Below are 21,872 nucleotides of genomic sequence, written 5' to 3'. Positions count from 1 at the left end.
AATATTTTTACAGGATAAAGTATTTTAGGGGAAATTATTGACTCAATTTTTTAAAAATTCAGATTATTTATCCTACATCTGGACAAAGTCTATAAATTTTTTTTAATAATAAAAGCAAACAGTATGGAATAAAAGCTTGTCAGAACACATTACTTTTAAGATTAAGTGATTTCCATTACTGCCATTTATTCAACAGAAAGTCATAGTCTGTTCTAATCTCTCATAATTGTTAGAAGCCTGTTATTAGTCATCAGAATAAACTTTCTGGTTTTAAATCATTTTCAGAGGATAAATTCTTTTCATTGGCAACTCAGTGAATTATCATGGCCATATAAAAGGTTGATCTTTTTTTCAAAAAGTATTTAAATAAGGTAGAGTCTAATGGATAGACTAGATTTCTCAGGGAGATATTTTTGGTAGTCAACATTGTAAAACTGTAGATAGGAGGCCAAACAAGTAGAGCTAGCAAACAGCAAAGCAGAACCCAGGAAGCAATCTTAGAAAAGAACTTAAACACACTGTCGCTGCTGCTCTGATTGCGTTTGAGATCAGGCATTTATGACAATAAATGCCATATTATGGGAAAAAATGTAATGAAAAGATCCAAATGCAATCTGCTTAGGTCCAACAATGGAAATCTGGTCAATCATAAACACCAAGTTACCCTTCTAGTCCCTTGAGAAAAGGAGGAAAAGTATCTCTTCTGTCTGTACTGAGAATATTTAATTATTTTTTCCCCTTCATTGATGGGGATTGAACCCTGGGTCATGTGCTCCATCATGGAACTACACTGTCGGTATTCTCTTTCTTAATTTCACTAGTATACTCTTATCTCTAGCTTGAGTTATGTGACCTCTGAATCATTTTCCTTTTATAATTATAAATAATTTTATTATAAGTTAAAAATCTAAATTTTAAAAATTTATGTATTTTTGTCAGCTTTTACTTAGAAATTATTTAGAAAACAATTTTTTTCTTTTCTTTTTTTTTTTCTTTTTGGTGAATTTGCTTAGTTTGAGAATTTTCCTTAGAAAAATTTCAATTATAGATACTATCTTACTTCTGCCCTAAAGGAACATATCTTAATTTACTGGAAATTTGTTAACCCCTTTCTATTTTTCACTGTGTGGTTGACAGTTGCATTTGGGTCAGCTTCATAAAATCTGAAAGTGTCTTGCAAGAGTTTTCCCAGGTAATTACTTGTCTCTCAAGAAGTGTTCCCAAGATGATGTATGCATATATTCTTAATTACTGTGAACTCCTCTTATGAAAACATCCCCTCTAATTACTTTAAAAAGTCATCTTTCATTAAAGTAATTTTTTTTAGCCACTTAGTGGCATATATTTACAAAGTTATAACTTCTGGTAATTTTGAATATGTAATGTTTAACCAGAATGTTATTTGCATTTCTGTTTCCTAATTCTAACCTGGCTTCTTCTCTGAGATGTGAATCTTACTCTTGTGAAATATGGAATCAAGAAGACACATAAGCAAAAGTCTAGTGAGAATTAGGGCAGAGCAATTCCTGAGGTGTTGTATACCACATCACTCCCATTCAGGTCTTGGTTCATCCCTGACTCACTGTTCCTGGGTGTGTCTGTTTGGCCTTGGGAGTTATTAGTAATACAGCCAATATTAACCATCTGTTGGGCCCGTGCCCGTAGCTGCAAAAGAGAAGGCGGATAGATGATGTGGGGGTCTCAGCTGGTAGTATAAAAGTAGTACTGAGGTATAGGCTTGTTCACCAGGACTCTACAGTAAGTAGTAGCATTGAACAAGTCTTTGTGCTATCCCAAGTATTTTTATTAATTTAATAAAAGATAGGAAGTAGTAGTCATCTGGTGTTTTCTTTAAAAAAAATCCAGCATCTTTATCCAAATCTCTAATCATGCTTAAAATAATGTTTTGCACCTTGGTGAATCAGTTTGCTGTCTGAATGATTTTCATTGTGGCATTGTGTTACTTCCATCCACATCACTTTGCAACCATGTCCTGGCCGGCTAAGTGTCATTCATGTGTTTTGCATCATTGCCTTCATTAGGCCAGGATCATCTCTCTCCCCTTTCATTCTTAGAATTTCAGTCAAAATTAGTTTCTTCCAGGAAGTATATTTCACCTAGTCAGATTTAATGACATCACTATCCTGTGGTATTAAATTGAACATCTTTTCTCTGAATAAAGTGCATTATATGTTAATGCATATTTACATTTGAGTATGTGTGTCTGAGAAGGAAAGGTGGGAGGGTGATGAGGTAGTGGAGATGAGGGAGGGAGGGAGAAATAGAGGGAGGGACTTAGAGGAGAGGGGAGAGAGAGAAGAGAGACAACTTGTTGAAATTGTAATGCAAACTGTTGCTCTGCCTATATAGGAAAAATCTTTCTATGCCAAACTTCTGGTGCTATCCAGAGAGATAACACATTCTAGAGGTACACTCACTTGCTGCTTCTACTATTATCACTAACTCTGGTGATACTAAGTATGTTATTTTCAATGCACTTACTTAAGGGGAGAAGAGAATATAAAAGGTACCATTAAGAGAAATTTTAACCTTATTGTAAGACAGTTTTTAATGCTTCCTTGACTTACTTGATAACTTTTATGGGGGAAAAATAGTATTTTTAAAATTTTAATTACCCCAATTTAAATAATAATCTTATTTAATAAATTCATGCTGCAATGATTTGAAGGCTCAGAATATTGGACTCAGCTTAAATCTCAGCTCATTTTATTAGACTTGGCAAATACAGCCTCTGAGTTATTTTTTCCCACATGTTACATGGAGATGCTAGTATTCCAAAGAATCCATGTGAGGACAGGATGAAATGGCTAACTTTTCCAACATGACACCTTCCACATATTTAGCATCCTAGATGGCACTGACATCTGTTTCCATCCCTTCCACTTCCTCCTATTTCTTTGACCTTATTTCTTAATTCTGTCAAATTAAAGTTGTTTTTGCAACCCTTATCTTTGCATCAGCTTATATTTTTGCTGCACTGATTGGCATTTCTTTTTCTAAAATGAGAACAATCTTTGACCAACTTCAGGATTTAATAATACAGGGTCTTACTAGGAATGCCAGCTACATTTATGATGTGAACATTCCTGAAAGGATTTAAACAAATATGTCTGAAAGTATCTGAACAATTAGGTACAGTATATTAATTGCAGAACAGCACAACATTTTTCAAACATTGTTGCTTAGAAGGTTCAAACTGGGGGAATAATTGATCCAACACAATTACATTTGAAAATAAGACCTACTATGAAGATAGCTTCAGTATATCTATTTTATATTCAGATTGTGCAAAAAGATTTCTTCCTTTGTAAAAAGAAGTGGTATTGAAGAAAAAACTTGCCAAACCTACTTTCTTATCTAAAGATCTGAAGACCAGGAAAGATCCCTAAGTAATTCTGGCAGAAAGCTAAAGGAGCAGTGCATACTTTACAGAGCAGGAGAAAAAAAAAATCTTTTTTTTTTTTAAATAGTACTTTAAAAATGACAAGATTTATTATTTTTTTAAAGTAAAGATAATGTAGCAAGAGTTCTATTTTTATGAAAGATTTCGAGGTTTTGTGAATTTCTGAAGTTCTTAGTAATTATAGCCTCGCTATCTTGGTGGTGAAAGTTCATTTAAGTATCTCTTAGTTTATATAATGTATTATTTACTGAAAATTTCTAATAGAATTCAAAAGGCCATGAAGAATATTATTTATGGCCTGCCCTACTTAGCCCTCTTACCTTAAAAAAAATTCTGCTTTTGTAATATTCTTCCTGTTTTCAGGCTTGTTGAAGCAAAACTTTGGAATGGTATAAAAAATGAAGATAAAATTATATAAAATCTTCAATTTGATTGCATATCAAAATCATCAGTAACTTATGAGCTTCATATATTTCAGGCAGTACTTTTTAAGTAATATATAAAAATCAACTATGGCTTTTATTTTCAATAGGTTTTCATTTAAAAATGGCAACTTACCTGGGCACAGTGGTATAGACCATTCAGGAGGCTGAAGCAGGAGAATTGCAAGTTCAATGCCAGCTTGGGCAACTAAGCAAGACCCTGTTTCAGGAAAAATAAAAATTAAAAGGTTGTAACTTAATGGTAGAGTTCCCCTATGTTCAGACCCCCCAGTACCAAAAGATAAAATACATAAATAAGTAAATAAAATAAAATGGCATCTTAGCTTTAGAGTTATTTACAGATGACAGGGGAAACTTTCCCTTGCTAATATTAATCCATAGCTCTAGTTAATACTTAGAAAGAAGCAAATATTGGACTTATTTAGGAATGCATATGATTTGTCTGACTAAGAGAAATGTTTTTAAGACCATTTTATGTATTCACAATTTTGGTTCTTTAAAATTTGTGTTTTTTTTTTTTTTGTCAAAATAGTCCTGTACAGATTGCACATAATGTATGCAATCTTTCTTTTGGACTCTGTGGGAATGTTATTGATGATGGTACAAAATTTAGCTGTGTCTTCTGTGGTAGGTCTCTGAAGGAATCTCTGAAGTAGAAAGTCTGTTTTTTATGATTATTTATGTTTGCTCATATTCTTTCCTGTCTCAGGCTTAAAATAAAAACCAGTTACTCATTGAAATGTGAAATCATTTTCTGATGATGTACCTACAGTAGTTTGTTGAAATGGCAAAGCTAATTGTTATCTCAAACATTATCATAAAACCCTGAGCTTTCATGTTGCCTTTATAACATCTAAATTCCATAGGAGCAGAATTTTCCAGTTTTTCAATCTCAGGTGTTTTCAGGTCTAAGTCAGAAAAAAATAACTGCAAAGGGAAAGGGGGCAGGTGTTGTCCAACAGTGAGTGAAGGAAAATGGACAAAAAGGAGAACACTTGACCTGATGGGGTGGGCATTTTTGATAAAAATATTATAGAGATGATAAGCTTAAGACTTTCAGTACACTTGGAGGCATCTTATCAAAATATCATTTTCATGGGAATATGAGGATATTGGTTTCCTTCACCTGATGGTCCTCTTGATTAGAGTTAGGTAATGAGGTTGCCATGGGAACCTTGTTGAGTTAATGGAAGCTGCAACACTAGACTGACATTTTGTATTTGAAGAGTTCTGCCTGTTCTCCTGCAGTTACCACAGAAGCATCTTGTGGTGTACACCTTTATATCTGTTACTGGAGTCTTAACTGGTCAGTCTTCAAATGATCTTGAAAAACTCAGATATAATTGATATAATGATCTGAACTGGAAGAAGATTATGTTAAGTAGATAACATCAACACCCAGAATGCAGACAGAATGTCAGGAGGTACTTTAAAATGAAACAGGTATTGTAAGTTCAAAATATAGGGGAGATTTGAAGAGGGAAGGAAAACCCAGCCAAACAATGAAGTTGTCCTTTAACCTCTGATGAGTTCATTTGAACTTTGGCTAGGCTTTGGCTAGACTTAAGAGCTTTAAATGGCCCAGGCCATTCATTCATTCACCAAATATTTGTTTAGTGCCCATTATATATCAGGTACTGTTCTAAGTTCTGGGAATTCCCAAGAGCTCTCAACTGGAGCTTACACACAAATGGGGAAGAGAGATAATAAGCATGGTAAATGAGGAGTGCTGTGGAGAAAAACGAATCAAAATACAAATATGGTTGGGTAAGGGAAATTGGGAGAGGTGGTGGGACTAGTTTGCCATTTTTAATAGTGTGATCAGCATAGGCCTTATGAAAGTGGCATGTGAGCCAAGATTTGAAGAAAGAAGGAATGAGCCATGCATATATTGTGGTCAGAACAGACCAGACATAGGTGAAGCTTTAGGGCAGAAATATGGATTCTCTTTGATAGAGAAAGAGCAAAGAGGTCAATTGCTGGAACAAATAGAGCAACAGGGTGAATGAGTTCAAAGAGGTTATCAAGAGGCCAGACTTTGGAGACCTCATGGGCCATTAGGAAGAACTTGGCTTATGAACTGTGTAAATTGGGAATCCACTGGAGAGTTTTGGGCAAAAGAGAGTCATGGTCAATTTTAAATGTGCTGCATTTTTAAAAGGATGCCTCTGGCTGTGGGATTAAAAATGAACTGTAGAGGCGTATGTCAGCAGCCTATTAGAGGCTACTAAAAGAATTCAAGTAAAGAGGGTAATGTCTTAGTAAAGATAGTTGTAGTGATAGCCAGGTTTGGGATATAATTTGAAGGGAGTGAATTGTGGGATATGAATTAACTTGAAAAATACAAGATGTCTCCAACATTTTTGGCAGGAACACCTGGGAATGATTATTTTGTCATTTGAAGTTGGCATTAGAGGCCTCGGAGAGATGGGATCAGGAAGACAAGAGACTGGGTTGGAGGGACCTTCAAGGTTGGCACTTCATCACATCCTTGGAGTAGCTGACACATAATCTCAGGCTCTGTGACCTGGGCTGTAGACATGTCTAGATAAAGAGAAAAGGGTTCACGTTAGAACATAAACACAGTGACTAACTTGGAGAATAGACCTGACCATGTGGGCCTAGGTAAGAGACAGAGTTGGAAATAACTTGCATAAGATTCAGGTTCAGTGGAATGGATAAACAGTGTGACTAGATGCTGACCCAGGACATATGATAAAAATGATCATATGCCCTGCTGAGAAGTAGAACCATCACTTAGTCTTTTTAAGCAATTTTACAGACAATAATTAAACAATTCCTATGTTCTGGGCTAGTAGAGTAAAAGTATTTGAACTGGGAAGGTGTCACATAGAAGGTCATATTTTTAAGAGGCCCTTTTGGGATCCACCATCACGCACCCCCCCACCCCCCCCAGCCCCACGCCTTCCTTGGTAATGAACCCAGGGCCTCACACATGCTTTGGTGAAGAAGTTTTGAAAAGTACGAGCTTGGTGGAGATCTTAGCATTTTCAGACCACAGAGAATATGAAAAAAGTACAATCAGGTAGGAAAAAACAAAAAAGAAAATTCAAGGGATGCTATAACAGGTGGATTAGGGAAAAATTATGAAAATTCCTTGATATAACTTTGTGAAAGTAGAGATCAGAAAGTCATGAATTGTGTTTGAGTGACAATGATCTCATCAAACCTGTCCTTGGACAAATTAATATTTTGATTAGTTAAAAGTTGAGAAAAATACAAAATAGGTTATAACAAGTGCTGGGATAATAATCACCAACAAACTAATGGGCTGGAGCCAGCTGAAGTTCAATAGAAAACCAATGTCTTCCTGGAGTATGAAGATGTCTTCAGTTTATTACCACCACAGAGAAATGTAACTGCTTAGTCCCATGTCTCAAGGAACGTGTCTTTTTTTTTTTGGTGTTACAGCTATTTTTAAGATATAATTGTCTGATTTTTAAATCCAAAAATATTTTTTTACAATATTATTGAATGGTATACACTGGCTTTTATTCTCTATATGCCTACAAAGTCCCTGTTATATGAAAGATACTCTTTGATCATACAAATGGGTGCTATGAGTATATTAGTATCATTCAAGTGATTGTCATATTAAAAAGGTCTAAATTTTTTTCCATCATTTTGCTCATTAGGTATCAGAGGATGACAGAGACACCTCTTGAAATTCAAAATAGAAAAAATATGTTACATATAAAGTATCTTCATAGTAGTTATTGATAAACTTATTAGTCCAACAAATCTATTATATATCTAAGGTTTACTTTTTGTTATCAGAGAAATTATACTCCTTATGGAAAACATGAAAAAAAAAAGACAGAAAAATTTTAAGAAAATAAAATTCAATTACAGTCCCCAGTGGAAATAATAACTACTGCTAATCTTAGAAATTTTCTTTCATATTAGTTAACTAGATGGAGAGAGTAGATGGATAGAGAAATTTGTGTGCACACAAATTTGTTGATTATGTCTTTATCTTAAGGTTCTATGTAAGTCTCTGAAAAATAATAATATGTAATGTACTTGATATATACATATTGTGTATAATATAAAAAAAGTGCCTCCTGACTTTTTTTCATTTATGATTTTTCCCATAGTAAAATAATTGGTTTTCTGTAGTGAAATGTGATGATATACCAAAATAGGGCAGTGGGAGCTGCCTTCCTTAAAGCAAGTAATAAAGGGAGATTCTTGTTCTGTAGGGGATTTAAAACAATAATAAGGTTGACCAGAAGGCTATCTGTGCTTTATTGCAGCGTAGGCTGGCAACTGTCAATATTATCAGTGACAACATAATCCAACATGATTACTGCTGCCTCCACCTATCTCTTACCCATTGGTATACCAGTGCTGATATGATGAAAATCTCATGGTTGTATTCCTTCAGAACTGTTTTTCTATATGTATTAGCTACCAAGTAATTTGTGGGCTTTTGAAACTTTAAAAGGGAGAAAAATATGGTTAAGTCTACATTTTCCTTCACATGCCAAAACTTTCCTTTAGGCTATATTAATTTCTTATAATAATCACCTTTTAATTTTCACCCCATGAATTCAAACACAGGAAATATTTTAAACTTGTAAATAAATGTGAAAGGCAAAACATTGCCATTTGGCTAAATATCAATCCAATATGTGCCACAGAAGAAAATCCATAATCATGAAAAAAAATCAGTATCTGAGTCATAATAGTCATATTTAAACTGGCTGAAATTTTAGAGCAGTTACTGAAAAAAAAAAACCAAAAAACAAACAATACCCAAACAACCAGCAAGAAAGTATTGTGGTTTTTCTTTTTACACATGAGCAGAGAGAAGTTGACAAAGTCAAAAGTCCATGCATAGTCACCCAACTGATTAGTAACCTTAAGGACTGATAGGTGTTTCGACTTCTATTCCAAGACTCTGTTATATCATGTTGCTTTCACCTTCAGAGGCAAAGAACAAAAAGGTTAAGTAATTTATCCAGAGTTTTAGAAGTAGGAAATGAGGGGCTTGGAATTTGAGCCCAGGCATTGGGCTCAGAAGAGCCTGGACTTTAAACTGCAAGGTGTGTTTCCTATGATAGAACACTTGGACTGGCACTGTGCCAACCAGCTGAATTCTCCCACCACCACAGGTGCTATTAGGGTTGATCCTGGGAATTTGAGTGAGAGAACTTTGACCCACAAGGAGGCTTTTTGCTTTATCTCCTTCCACCTCCCTCTACTTTTTTTGGTAAGTTTTTGGTGGTTTGGTTCAGTCCTCGAATAAGCCTGGAATATTCTGAATGAATGAATGTTGGATATTTAATAGGAAGGGAAGGAGTGAGATTTCATGAGGAAGATATTTAATGTTGGGATAGTGGTCTTTTCCAAGCTTCCATTTATTCTATATGTATGTAACTCTTCTGGGGTCTCAGATAAAAGCCTGAACTGTGTATTGGGGATCTGTCTTTCTAGGGAGAATCTAAACTCCAGTATTATCTCTCTGGTGTTGAAAGTCAAAGATTTTCATAAGCTTCTTACCCTCTCAGTGACTTCCTTTTATTTATTTTTTCTTGCTTTTTGCTCATTGAACAATTCAAACTTTGGCAAATACCATAAGAGCAGTAACTGCACAGTTTCTTGGTGGTACTTTATCTTGCTTTCCTTTTCTCTGTAATTAGGGATCCTTAGGTACTTTTTGTTTGGTGGCTCTAGACTCCAATGTTTATTGTCTTTATCTTTTATTTTGGTGGGGGGTACCAGCGACTGAACTCAGGAGTACTCGACCACTGATCCACATCCCCAACCCTATTTTGTATTTTATTTAGAGACAGGGTCTCACTGAGTTCCTTAGCACCTCGCTAAATTGCTGAGGCTGGCTTTGAACTTGTGATCCTCCTGCCTCAGCCTCTCAAGCCTCTGGCATTACAAGCATGCACCACTGCGCCTGGCCTGTCTTCTTTAGCTTTTTGAGATTTATGAAAAGCTCTTGACTACGGTTTACTGTTTCGCCTCAGTGTCTTGCACTGTGAATTTGCAAATGTAAACTTTGTGAGTAAAAATATGGCCAAGAAAAAATCTGACTTTATCTGTGATCTTGTCCCTACAAGTCCTGGCTATCCTTATTTTATTTATCTTTAAGGTATTTTTCTGTCCTTATTATTTTAAGTGAAAGAGTTGATCTAGTACAAGCTATTATGGTCTGAAGCAGGAGATCATTTCATTTCATTTTGAATGAATTAATATGAGAAAATATTTATAAAATCAAAAAGAAAAATTATACATCTCACGTATGTATTAAAGGAGTTAAAAATACACAGAAATAACAAACCACCAATATTTTAATGTTCATATAAATTATTCAAATTTATTTTTAATTACTAAAATACAGCTATTACTCATTCAGTGGAGCAGATAAGGCTATTATGTTTTGCATATTTCAGATATTTTCATGGGTAGAAACTGTCTTGTATTTCATTTTTTGCTTCCTGTGTCTTATTTTCCAACATTTCTCCATTCAGAGCACATTATGAAACTTATTATTTCAAACATTATCCTGTTGAAGTCGTTTCTGTCTAAGCTATATATGTTAAATCCCTGAGTTTAAAATATGACTACTTAAAAATTATGTACATGTAGGAATATGTGCATGTAACTAGCTTTATACCTGTAAGAATGGAGGAATGTGTGCATGTGTAAAAAAACATAACCAGCTTCTGTTCCTCACTTTTAAAATCTTAGAGAAAGACCTCAACATACACTAGACAGTGTTTGACTCTATGAGAAACTTAACAAGGTTTACACATTCCTACTTTTAAAATCTTAATTCTTTGCGTACATTTTTAAATGGCATTTTAAGTTTCACACAACCATGTATAATTTAATAGTTAAGTGTATATGTAATATATATGTAAAACTTTTGTGTATAAAGAATTTTTACAGTTTAGCTATTTATGTTAAACTTAACTGTTAAAACGGGTTGGTGCCCTGCAGCCCTCATTGCCACTGCCTTGTCCCTGCTAGTGAGCAGGGCCAGCAGGTTTATAGCAGCCTGAGGTGACATTCCCAGGGTTTGGTGGCTTTGTTTTTGTCAGAATTTCCTCTGAATGGTTTTGTGAAGTCAGCATGTTTTAATTACACATTCACCTTACTTGAACTTATGTCACTTAGACAACTTAAATTTCGTGGCCTTCAAAATTTTTTTCTAACTTGTAGTGCTTTTCCTTATGGAATAGTGAGGGAAAAAACCAACAGTAAATAATGCCGTGTTAGTTTTAGAATATAAAGATGAAAACAATCATAAATGAAACCAAATACAAGAACTTTATAGCATCATTTATGATTGCTTTTTTCAAAATAATTTCCTTCTAGAAAACAGATTTGGGAAAGTGTAATATTGAAATATTTTAGCTTGCATTCATTAGACCTTTTTTCCTTCAAAATCATTATCAAGTTGAATCAATATAGGTGCTCCTTGAGTGCTCTTCTTTCTAAGTTAAGTCTTCAAATACTTTATTTCAGTTGTTAATAACCCTATTAAAAAAAAAGCTGTGCAATTCATTCCCAAAATAAAAGATTGCTTTGTCTGCTGCCTTTGATATTTTTGTAAAAGTAGACCAATTTGGATTCCATCAAGAGTTTTCAGGGTTTGTTTACATAGTTTCACAGCATCCAAATCCCTAGGGCTCAGAGTCACAGATAGCCAAGGGCTTAGTTTCACCTTAGTGCATATGTCCACACTGTTTTATTTTTTAGGGTAAGATCAAAGAAGTTGAGGACCCAAATAATTATTTAAAAATAACACTGCAGAAAATGTGGCCCAAAGAGTGTACGCACATGTGAAAATCTCCCTCTCAACTCGAGAAGTAGAAAATATCCCTTTGGGTTTTTTTTTGTTGTTGTTGTTTATTTGTTTGTTTGTTTTGTTTTTCCTGGTTACTACTGAAGAAGCAACTGAGTTGCTGTAACCCCTGGTTCACTGTGTTCTCTTGATACTACCAAGGAGAAGGTGACAAAGGCCCCCTAAAAGTGCCTTCCGAATCCTGTCCTGTGGTGTAACATGAAGACAGCACCTCTTCATTCTCTTTCTCTGGGCAAATCCTGATTGAGGCTAGTCAGGGTGGTTTCCTTTAAACTTCTCATCCTTTCTCCTCAGATGCTTGTTATTTGCTGCTTTTTCTTGTAATGTTTTGTGGTTTTTTTTTTTTCTTTTTTTCCTTTGAAGAAAGGAAAGAATCTGTGATCTTGAGTTCCCTGCAGTTCTGTTTCTTTTAACCTTATGCCTCTAGTTTGTATTTATGTTTTCTTCTCTGCTTCAATACGACATTCCTCTAGAGAATCTCTTGCCTCCCTCCCATTATCTTCTCGTGATACCATTCTTTCTTAACCTTTTAACTGTTAAGTATCTTTAACAGGCACTTTCCATCAAGTGTCACTCTTCTTTCTCCTTCCTCCCAACCCTGCAGTCTGAATTTCACTTATTCCTCTTCTAACCTGGTGTCGCCCAGGCTATTCTTCTCTACATGGCAAAGCCACACCAGCAGCCCTTCTGTATCCCTTCTTCCCTCTACCTCTCTCAGTAGTGTCCCCCATTTAGTTCTCTTATCATTGGTTTAATTTCTCTCTCTTTCTTTTTCTTCCTATCTCTAACAATTGCTGCTCAAATGCCTTTACTGACTCATCTCCTGAAAGTGAATATTTCAGAGTTTTTTAAATCTATTTGTCTTTTGTGCTTTAATCTCACAAGTACTATATAGGTAGCATAGTTTTTGATAACTGTAATGTCTGTTGATTTAAGTGGCTCTCCCCAGTGTTCCATATTTGAATACAGGAAGCAGTGAATCTACCAAGAATTTGCAAATGTAATTCCTAGGAACTTTTTCTTTTTTTTTTTTTTTTAACTTCACCAATAGGAAGTGGTCATATGTTCTGTGTGGTCTTTTGAATTTTAAGGAATTTTGTTTAGAATGACAGTCTCATAGATAAATGGGGAAAATTTGATCTCCATTCTGTAATTTAACATGTGCATGTAGTCTGCCAAGAAAATTCTTGCACAAGCCATACAAAATACACAAACACAATCTAGCCCATGCTGGTGTCCTGTATTTGAGAGAACATATTAAAAGAGATTTGAATTAAGAATATGTGTCATCTTAGGGAACCTAAGAAATAGAACTCTACAGGAGTTTGTCCTCAACCATATGGTGTTTAAGTTAGCATTTTTCTTACTGGAGTAGACTACAAAGCTAGATTCTTAATTTTTAGTTTAGTAGAGAACATAGTGGAAAGAGCAACAGGTCCTTTGGGATTCAGAATTCAGATATAGGATGACTTTGTTTAGAAAAATATTAGAATAAGTGGATACAAATCTAATATCATGCCTTCAGAATGCAGAAATGAATGAAGCAGGATAATATAGGTCAGTAGCAGTGAACAAGAACTATAGATCCAAATTACCTGGCTTTGAATCTCAGCTCTACTGCTTTACTATTACTATGGACTAGGTATGGTGCAACCTGCTAAAAGAGTATTTCAGGTGATGTTTGAAAACACTATAAGCTGGGTGCAGTGGTTCATGCCTGTAATTCTAGCAGCTCAGTAGGCAGAGGCAGGAGGATCTTGAATTTATAGCCAGCCTCTGCAAAATTAAGGCACTAAGCAACTCAATGAGACCCTGTCTCTAAATAAAATATTAAAAAAGGGCTGGGGATGTGGCTCAGTGGCTAAGTGTCCCTGAGTTTAATCCCAACTCCCCCCTCCCTCCACCCCCAAAGAAAACTCACTGTAGGACCAGTATTATTTTTTCCTTTTTTTTCCCCCTGATAGAGAAAATTCAATTTCAACAAGTTAAGTAATTGGATCAAGGTCAGAGTGTGATGCAGCCATGCCTACAACCAAAGTCTCTGACTCCAAAGCTTAGGTTTTAACTCATTTATGGCCAGGGACTTTGAAGATTTTATAATTCAGAAAGGAAATGAAAGAGTAACATCCCAAACTTGAATCAGTGAGAAAGGAACACTACAAGGAGATCTGGAATAAATCATCACTGTCGAGCCTGGATAGAGCAAGGTTGGCTTAGCTTGAACAGCTGTGTTCTTGGTCCAGTGGAGGGAGAAGTAGATTCAATGCCACTTCAAAGTGCTTCAGTCTGTCATTTTAGTCTTGCATGAAGTTGTATTATACATTTTTTACTTCTTTGAAACGCATACATTTATTTTTGTAATACAAGTTTTTTAATGCTTTTAATTTTTTAGATGTTGATGGACCTTTTTTTATTCATTTATTTATATGTGGTGCTGAGAATCAAACCTAATGCCTCATACATGCTAGGCAAGTGCTCTACCACTGAGCCACAACCCCAGCCCTAATTCTTTTTTAGTATGTTATAATTATACATAATAATGAGATTCATTTTGACATACATGCATGGAATATACTTTGCTCCATTTCAGTCCCCAGTATTTCCTTTTTTCCCACTCCTTTTCTCTCTCCCTATTTCCCATCCTCTACTCTACTGGTCTTCCTTCTCCCTATTTATTTATTTTTTATTGGTGCTTTATCCTTTTACATAAAGTTGAAATTCACTGTGGTATATTCATATAGGAACATAGTATAATTTGGTCAGTTTCATTCTGCAATCCTTCCCTTTTCCCATTCCTTCCCCCTTCCTCTATGCCCTTTCCCTTCTTAACTGTATCTTTTTTTTCACATTTGGGAAAATAACACCAATTTATGATTCTGGCGTTTACTACCTTGTTTTTTTCCTTTTCTATATTTTTACCTCTATAAGCAGTTGTTCCACTTGTGAGTTTAACACACAGTCACATATCACGACATCACAGATTCTAAAAATAACCATGAAATTCATGTTTTTAGTGTTCACTCTGCACGTATTGTTCATAATGTTTGTTTCTGCTGATAAGACCCTAGTATATAGTGACTGTCATTGTCAACAGTCTTCACCATTGTCTTCCAATATGTTTAAATAACATCAAGTTTCAATTATTTCTGTATAGTGTTGTTTAGAAGTCAGGAAAGGATATTCTATATTTTAAAGTGTTTTCTTTTTAAAATTGACAAAATGAAATGAAAAAAAAACATTTCGGTACTTAAAGTCATATTTTTATAACTGTCAGGAAAATTTACCTGATTTAAGTTTATACGTGTTATTAGCGAGAATTCTTGGAAGGAACTTGTATAATAAAAATCAAATTATATTTGTTGAAAACTAAATATAATTGGATAGTAGAGTCAAGTCAGGTTTCTTGGAGGCCATTATGAAATAGGAATGCAAAATAGTATGAACATACATTTTCATGCAGTCTTCTTGGTAGTTAGCTAGAAGTTATCTCTGTATTTCCTTTTGGGATCCTGTTTTCATTGCTGCATTCCTTCCCATATATTTTCTCTGAGATCCATTAAACTGCTTACTACTTTCTAGTATATTGAGTGCTTTACCAGATAGTGGTTATGGCCTAATAGAAAAATACAAACAAACAAAAAACCAAAAACCAAGTCATCTGGAGAGTGGGGACACTACAGATGGAAAACACTCATGGGTATGATGATTAATCTTAATAGTATTTATAATCTCTGTGCTGATAACCAAAGTCTTAATTGCACTGTTATGTTCTGAGTAGCTTAAATGTCACAAATAGGAAAGCCCTTAAATAAGGTCAAACATTCTAATGCTAATTATATGTTATTTTATTCCTTAGAATTAGGTTATAAGGACAGAGGAATCAAAATAGTTTTATCAGAGTTTTTGACAGAAATCCTAATAATTTTCATCTGAAAAATTCTGCAGATGTCTGAAAAAATGGCAAAACAATACAAAAACCTGAATTTCTAGCTATGAAAATCAGGCCAAAAGTTCAGTCTTTGATTTGGTAGATTCATATCATAGAATTTCTTTGTCACTCTCTTTACTTTTGTCTAGACTGATACGATAATGAAACCGTAAAAAAAGAAATGTGAGCAGCAGTAAGATCCAGTACAGGAATGAAACAGGCCACATGCCAGTTCATAACCATCTTGCTTTTTAGCAAGGAGGTAGAGGTTAGACTGCTATAAAATAGGAGTAGTACCTGAACTATTTCCTAATCAGCAATCTTAAGATTGAAAGAAATTTGTTGTTCTTTCAATCAATTATTCAGGCCAAAGAGTGAATGCATAAGGAAAATAACTGAATTATTATGTTTTTAGTTAGCACTATCAAAATTTTTAAGATTCTAACACTTATACTTCTTGCTTGTATATAACTAACATATTTCCTCTTTTGCTCAGATTTTCTTGGAATGCCTAATGATATATTCTTCCTCCTGTTTTGGGCTGATTAAGCTTAAATTTTTAGCTTAAATGGGGTTTCCAAGGATCCAATGTAGTTTTCTTTGCCTTCATCCTTAGAATTGATGCCTGAGAGGAGGAAGGCATATCTGGCACCCTTGAATCCTACCCATTGCTGCTTTCGGGTGCTTTTCTCCCCACGAACTATCTCTAGCTCAGTCAACAATTCTCCACCAGCCCCGGCATTAGTACAGGTATAACAGGATCTCTCAGGAGATTTTTCTCTAGGTCTGTGCTGTGTGAAGCAGATTGGGTACACTCCACACTCTTTGGGGACTCAGAGGTGGAAATGGCTGGCCTTTTTAGTCATTTGATATGTGTTGAAAATTCAAACAAAAGCCAGAAAGAATGAAGTACTGCTGATTGCCACCAGTGAATGACTACTGTTTTCCAGTTGTAGGGTTGTATGTTGTTGGTTGTTGTTATTACTGTTTTGTGTGTGCGCACATGCACTTTATATTACTAGTGACTGAATCCAGAGCCTCACACATGCTAGGCAAGTGCTCTACCAACTGAGCATCACCAGCTCTGACATCCCTTCCAGAGTGCCCCAGAGACCCCACACTAATGCTTCCCCAGCTGAACTCCCATCGCTACTCTGCTTTCCATGGACTAGCATTTATATGTTCCCACCAGGATAATGGTATCACCGATTAACCACTCATTCAAAGGAGCGAGTCCTTCCTCTCCCCTCTACCTTGCCCTAGTCCCATATTTGTCAAGACTTGTTGATTTGGTCACCTGCATGTCAAATTGGTCCTATCTTCTCTATCTCCAGCGTTACTTAAGGCTTGCATAGTCTCCTCTAGACTGTTTCATGGACCTTGTGACTCATCCTCCATTCTCTTGCAGTGTTGCTGTGTTTTCCTCTTGGGGTTTTAGGTCTCATGTCTTTGCTGTTGGACATTCCCTGAACTTTTTCAGTGAGCTCAGCTTTAGCATTCCTGCTCTCCAGGCATGTTTTGTGTAGCACTTAATCGTGCAGTGAGTCTCGTTTTTGTGTCTACCTATCTTTCTAACTAAGAAGTCCTCAAGAGAGGTGCTTCATTTTGTACACATTAAAATTCCTAGCACACAGTAAGTACCCAGCTTATTTCTTAAATAAAAATGATAAATACAAAGGTGGATTCTTCTATGTTGTGAAGTACAAAATTAGTGGTGTAAATTGATAAAATAGGAATTGGAAAGGCTTTCTTATAATTTTTAAAAGGGCATTATACATATAACATTTGTGTGACTATAAGTTCAAGGTTTTCTTAAGCATTTACTTTAAGAAATTTAAGAGCTGAAGGTGTATCTCAGTGGTAAAGTGCTTGCTTAGCATGTGTGGGGCCTTGGGTTCAATCCCAGCAACATCATAAATAAATAAAATTACATAAAACAAAGTAAATAGAAAACCACAAGCAAAGATAATTTTCTATTTAGTTTTAGGATTCTTTATTATAGTCAATGCAGCAACTCTATGCCTGATTCAAAATAGGCATTTTCTTAGTCTGTGTAGTTAGCTATAACAATATACCATAAACCAGGAAGCTTATAAACAACAGAAATATATTGCTTATAGTTCTAAAGGCAGGAAAGTTCAAGATGAAGGCACTGGCACATTTGGTGTCTGGTAAGTACCCATTCCTGGTTCACAGACTGCCACCCTCTCTTTGTGTACTCACAGTGTTCAAGTGACCGACTACTTCTCTGGAGCCTTTGTAAGGGCACTGTGCCCACTTATGAAGGAGCTCTTTCCTCGTGACCTAATTGTTCCCAAAGGCCAATTTGAATGCAATCCTCTTATGGATTCAGTGGTAAGGGATGCATGAACATGATATGACCAGAGCAGTAGAATAGCTAGGAGATGTGGTCAAGCAGAATGCTTCTCAGATGCTCAGTCTCACATTTTGGTGACTGAAGTTCAGCTGGGCTCCTGGAGTACAAATGATCCAGAACTTACATTTTAATACTAAATAAATGAAAGGATTCACATTAAAACAGACAAAAAGAAATGCTGAAGTAAATTAGAATAATTTGACTTAAGTTACATAGTTTATATCATAGAATAGGTGAATGAAAATGTAGCATTACATTTAGCACCTAAGATTTTGCCAGAACTCATGTTAGATATATACAATATAATGATGTATTTGAAATTATTAATGGATTTTTTACTATGGTAGCACACTTGCACTTACTGGTTGGACTTTCCTGGTTTTAATAACTTTTTATAAATAAAAGACACAAACATGAAAGCAAGACACAAACATGAAAGCAAGAACAAAGAGCCATTTTTAGATCTAATTTGAGACCATTGTCTTCAGTAGGATGGAGTGAAAAAAGAGTGAGCAGTCAGGCACCCAACTCCATACCAGCATGTCAGAATCTCTGGGGGTCCTTTTCAGATGCTCATTCTCCTTTTCCCCAGTAGGAAGCACCAGATGTCATGTGGGCTTTTCTTGATGGGACTGTGCTATTTCTGAAGAATAGGGAGGCATCAAAGTATGTACCATTGAAGGACAGAGTTATTTGAGCTGATTTCTGTTTCAGGTTCAAAAATATCAAAAATAAAATGACTTTTATATTTTTAAATATCCAAAATGAAGCACTTATTAGAAATAATTTTGGTGCCAAAGATTCTATTTTTTATGTTAATTGTTGGTGACCAATGAGTAAAAATACATCAAGATCAGCTACAGGTATGATTTTGTTAATGACAAAATACACACATATATACACACACACAGAGTAAATATGCACGAAAGAGATATCCACTGCCTTACTTAGGAATACTCAGTTGACTCTACAACTCACAGTCAAATGATGGCCTGCTTCAAATAATGTCATTTAACAGGAAAGTGAGAAATGCCCAAACTGGAGTGTGATGGACCATCCCATTCCACTTAAAAATGCTGGGCTATGTGGCTACAGACCCACAAGAACTAGATATTCATGTATAGCTAATAAGTAATTGCTTTCAGTGGAATGCTCAACATTTAAAGCAACTATAATTGTCTATATAGACATTAAAGTGATCATAAATCAAAATTCAATTTTTTTCAATAAACATAACTACTCTGATACTGGAATACTTTACTGTGTTGTGGACTATATAGATTGTTGTTGATATGTGTGCAAATAGCTGGTTATCTGTCTGTCTAGCAAAATGATGATTCTTAATAGTCTAGAAAAGCCTGGAGGTTAAAGATAATGCATCTTAGAATATACTTTAAGCTAATTTTACTTTTGCACTGTTATCCTTGAGTGCTATTGTTCCCTCCTAATAGATTGACCATGTGTTCCTACACTATAAACACTGAAATAGGGGAATTTGATACATACCTAGCTCCATAATGAATATCAATAAGTAAAATTGTATCAGGCTTACCTTGTTTCTCATGATTGTAAAAAAATCATATATTGTTACCCTATTGAACAAATGTGGTAAATGCTTGTTATTAATAAGGCAAATAGAAGCCATAATCTTATTCCCTGAAGCCACTGTGTTAAAAAATTTCCTGTCAAATGAAAGAATATATAACAAATCACATCTTTATTGAAAGAAAAATTTTAAAATTTTGTGACATAGCATTGCTATAATATAAAAATCTAATCAAATATTATAGAGATGCTTATTAAAAATAGCATTGCTTCCTTTATTCATTCCTTTAATGTTGAAACATAAAAGAAATAACAGTTCCTGGTTAAAATTATGTGGCAGTGTTTCTAAATTCTTCCTTGGGATGTCCTTGAAGATATTTTAGTATTTAACATACTCATCATTTTTATCAACCAGACTTACAGAGAAGTAATTTTAGGTGATTAAGCACTGTAACTCTGACAGGTGAATGTTATTTAGTGACAGATGTAGCATTTGTATGACAGGTAGCTAGTTTGAATATTTGTTTTTTCCTTTGCTTCTTTTCAAGCCATTTGAAGTCAGATGTGTCCCCATCTCTATGTCCTCCCTATGTAGGGACGATAAGACTGATTTCATTTTCAGTTATAATTTGTGGATTTGCTATTATAAAACTGAGTCACTTTCAGCACAGTTATTTCTTATCTAACTTGTAGCACAGGGATTGACTTATTGGGTTAAATATTGTTTCCTAAACTTGAGTGTTTTGTTTCTGACATTGGTAATTAGCTACAATGTATTGAGAAGGGAGAGCAATGATAATTCATGATGTGAATTGGGAAAAGTAAAGCTCTGTCCCCAAATGCCCCAAGATCCATTTAAGAAGCACTTGCAGATCTATAAATGATGTCTTTGTTTTTAGTCATCTTTTGTTGTGTTTCCATTGTTTTGACTCTGCCAGCTTCCACAGAGAGAGCTGTTGCAGGTCCACCATGTACTACATGGATTTCTTCTTTTGGGGAAATACATTATTACAAATTGTCCAGTTCTCCTGTTTCCGTCTTCAGCTCTACTGAGATCATAGTGTTTCCAGTGTGTTTTTTCTTCAGTGTGGATAGAGGGGCAGGAACAACTCATGCCCTTCTCAATTGTCTTACTGTTCTTATTTTTGACATTTTCCCACAATTTAGTGTTTGTCCTAAAAGAAAAGGACTATAGAATACCAGGAAAAATCCTCCACTTATTCTATATGAGTCAGAATCTTCTTCTCATTTTATGTCTAATATTCCACAAGTAATACCCAACATTTTATATACCTATAACTAAGGCAAAAAGAATTCCTATTAAGAAATTTTGAGGAGTGCTAATTATGTCCCTTTTCCTCTCTCTGTGAACAAGCACCTCAGTGGTTCTTTAACTTCAGCTTTTGAAATGAAATAAAAATGACTTACTTAAAGTGACTTGACCCCCCAATGTGAAAGATGAGATTTATGCAGTTTATTTTCAAAATATTTAGAACAACTTATTTGGGTAATCAGAAAAGTAGAACTAATTATACTTCAAATACTCTTACATCACAAGGCAATATATAGAAGATAATATAAATGATAATTTCATTATTACAGTTTTTTTTCTATTTTTTATTTCAATAAATGGTTTCACATTTAACATACTTTTTTAAACTGGGCCTGTTTCAATTCTACATTGTGTGCCATAACAGTGATGCCCTGTTATTTACTGGACAATCCCATTTTTTACAAATGTATGCAATTACAGAAAACACATATATCTCTATATATTTGAGTAAGGTTTTCTCCTCAGGGTAAGTCCAGAGAACTGGCTAGTATTATTGAAAGATATGGTTTATTCACCTATTATATGTAAAAAACATTGCTGGACTGACATCCAAGAGCATTGACTCAATTTATACTACTACTGAGCTTTCCTGGAAGTACCCATTTCTCTCACTGCCTGCTAACATTGAATGTTGTCCATTGCTTTTTGGAAAAGATGGTAGGTAAAACACGATAGTTTGAATTTCAGTTTTCTGCTTTGAGGTCTTTTACATCTTTTTATATGTTTAATGGTTGCATGTATGTGTCTTAATCATTTTTCTATTGGATATTAGTCTTTATTTTCTCATTTCCTAACTCCTTTAATGTTATACTCATTCCTTCTTAACCATTCTAAAGTCATCCTTATCAAAAAGCACCTTGAATGAGTTTTTCACTCATCCTCTTGTTTTTTATTTTCTGGTTTTTTTTTTTGGCGGGGGGGGGGGTGGAGAGAAGTATACCGGCTATTGAACCCAGTGATACTTAATCACTGAGCC

General features: G+C 34.9%; 1 protein-coding gene and 1 long non-coding RNA gene across 6 annotated transcripts in view; one reads left to right on the top strand and one right to left on the bottom strand.

The window, feature by feature from the left end:
• The window catches only part of Fam83b (family with sequence similarity 83 member B), a 61,736-nt gene that overhangs the window by 2,515 nt on the left and 37,349 nt on the right, over positions 1-21,872 (top strand). The window lies entirely within an intron of this gene.
• The window catches only part of LOC144366175 (uncharacterized), a 100,778-nt gene that overhangs the window by 68,725 nt on the left and 10,181 nt on the right, over positions 1-21,872 (bottom strand). For 4 of the 5 annotated variants that reach the window (XR_013425092.1, XR_013425094.1, XR_013425093.1 and 1 more), the window contains exons 2-3: positions 6,332-6,411; positions 3,983-4,066 (exon numbers count right to left, since the gene is read on the bottom strand). This is a non-coding gene — a long non-coding RNA (uncharacterized LOC144366175). Of the gene's footprint in view, positions 1-3,982; positions 4,067-6,243; positions 6,412-21,872 lie in introns of all 5 variants that reach the window. The other variant, XR_013425091.1, reaches the window with a different exon arrangement.

This window comes from Ictidomys tridecemlineatus, chromosome 8, assembly GCF_052094955.1.
Source record: "Ictidomys tridecemlineatus isolate mIctTri1 chromosome 8, mIctTri1.hap1, whole genome shotgun sequence".
Taxonomy (NCBI): domain Eukaryota; kingdom Metazoa; phylum Chordata; class Mammalia; order Rodentia; family Sciuridae; genus Ictidomys; species Ictidomys tridecemlineatus.
The sequence above is the reverse complement of the archived record's forward strand: the minus strand, read 5'-3'. Positions and strand labels throughout refer to the sequence as shown.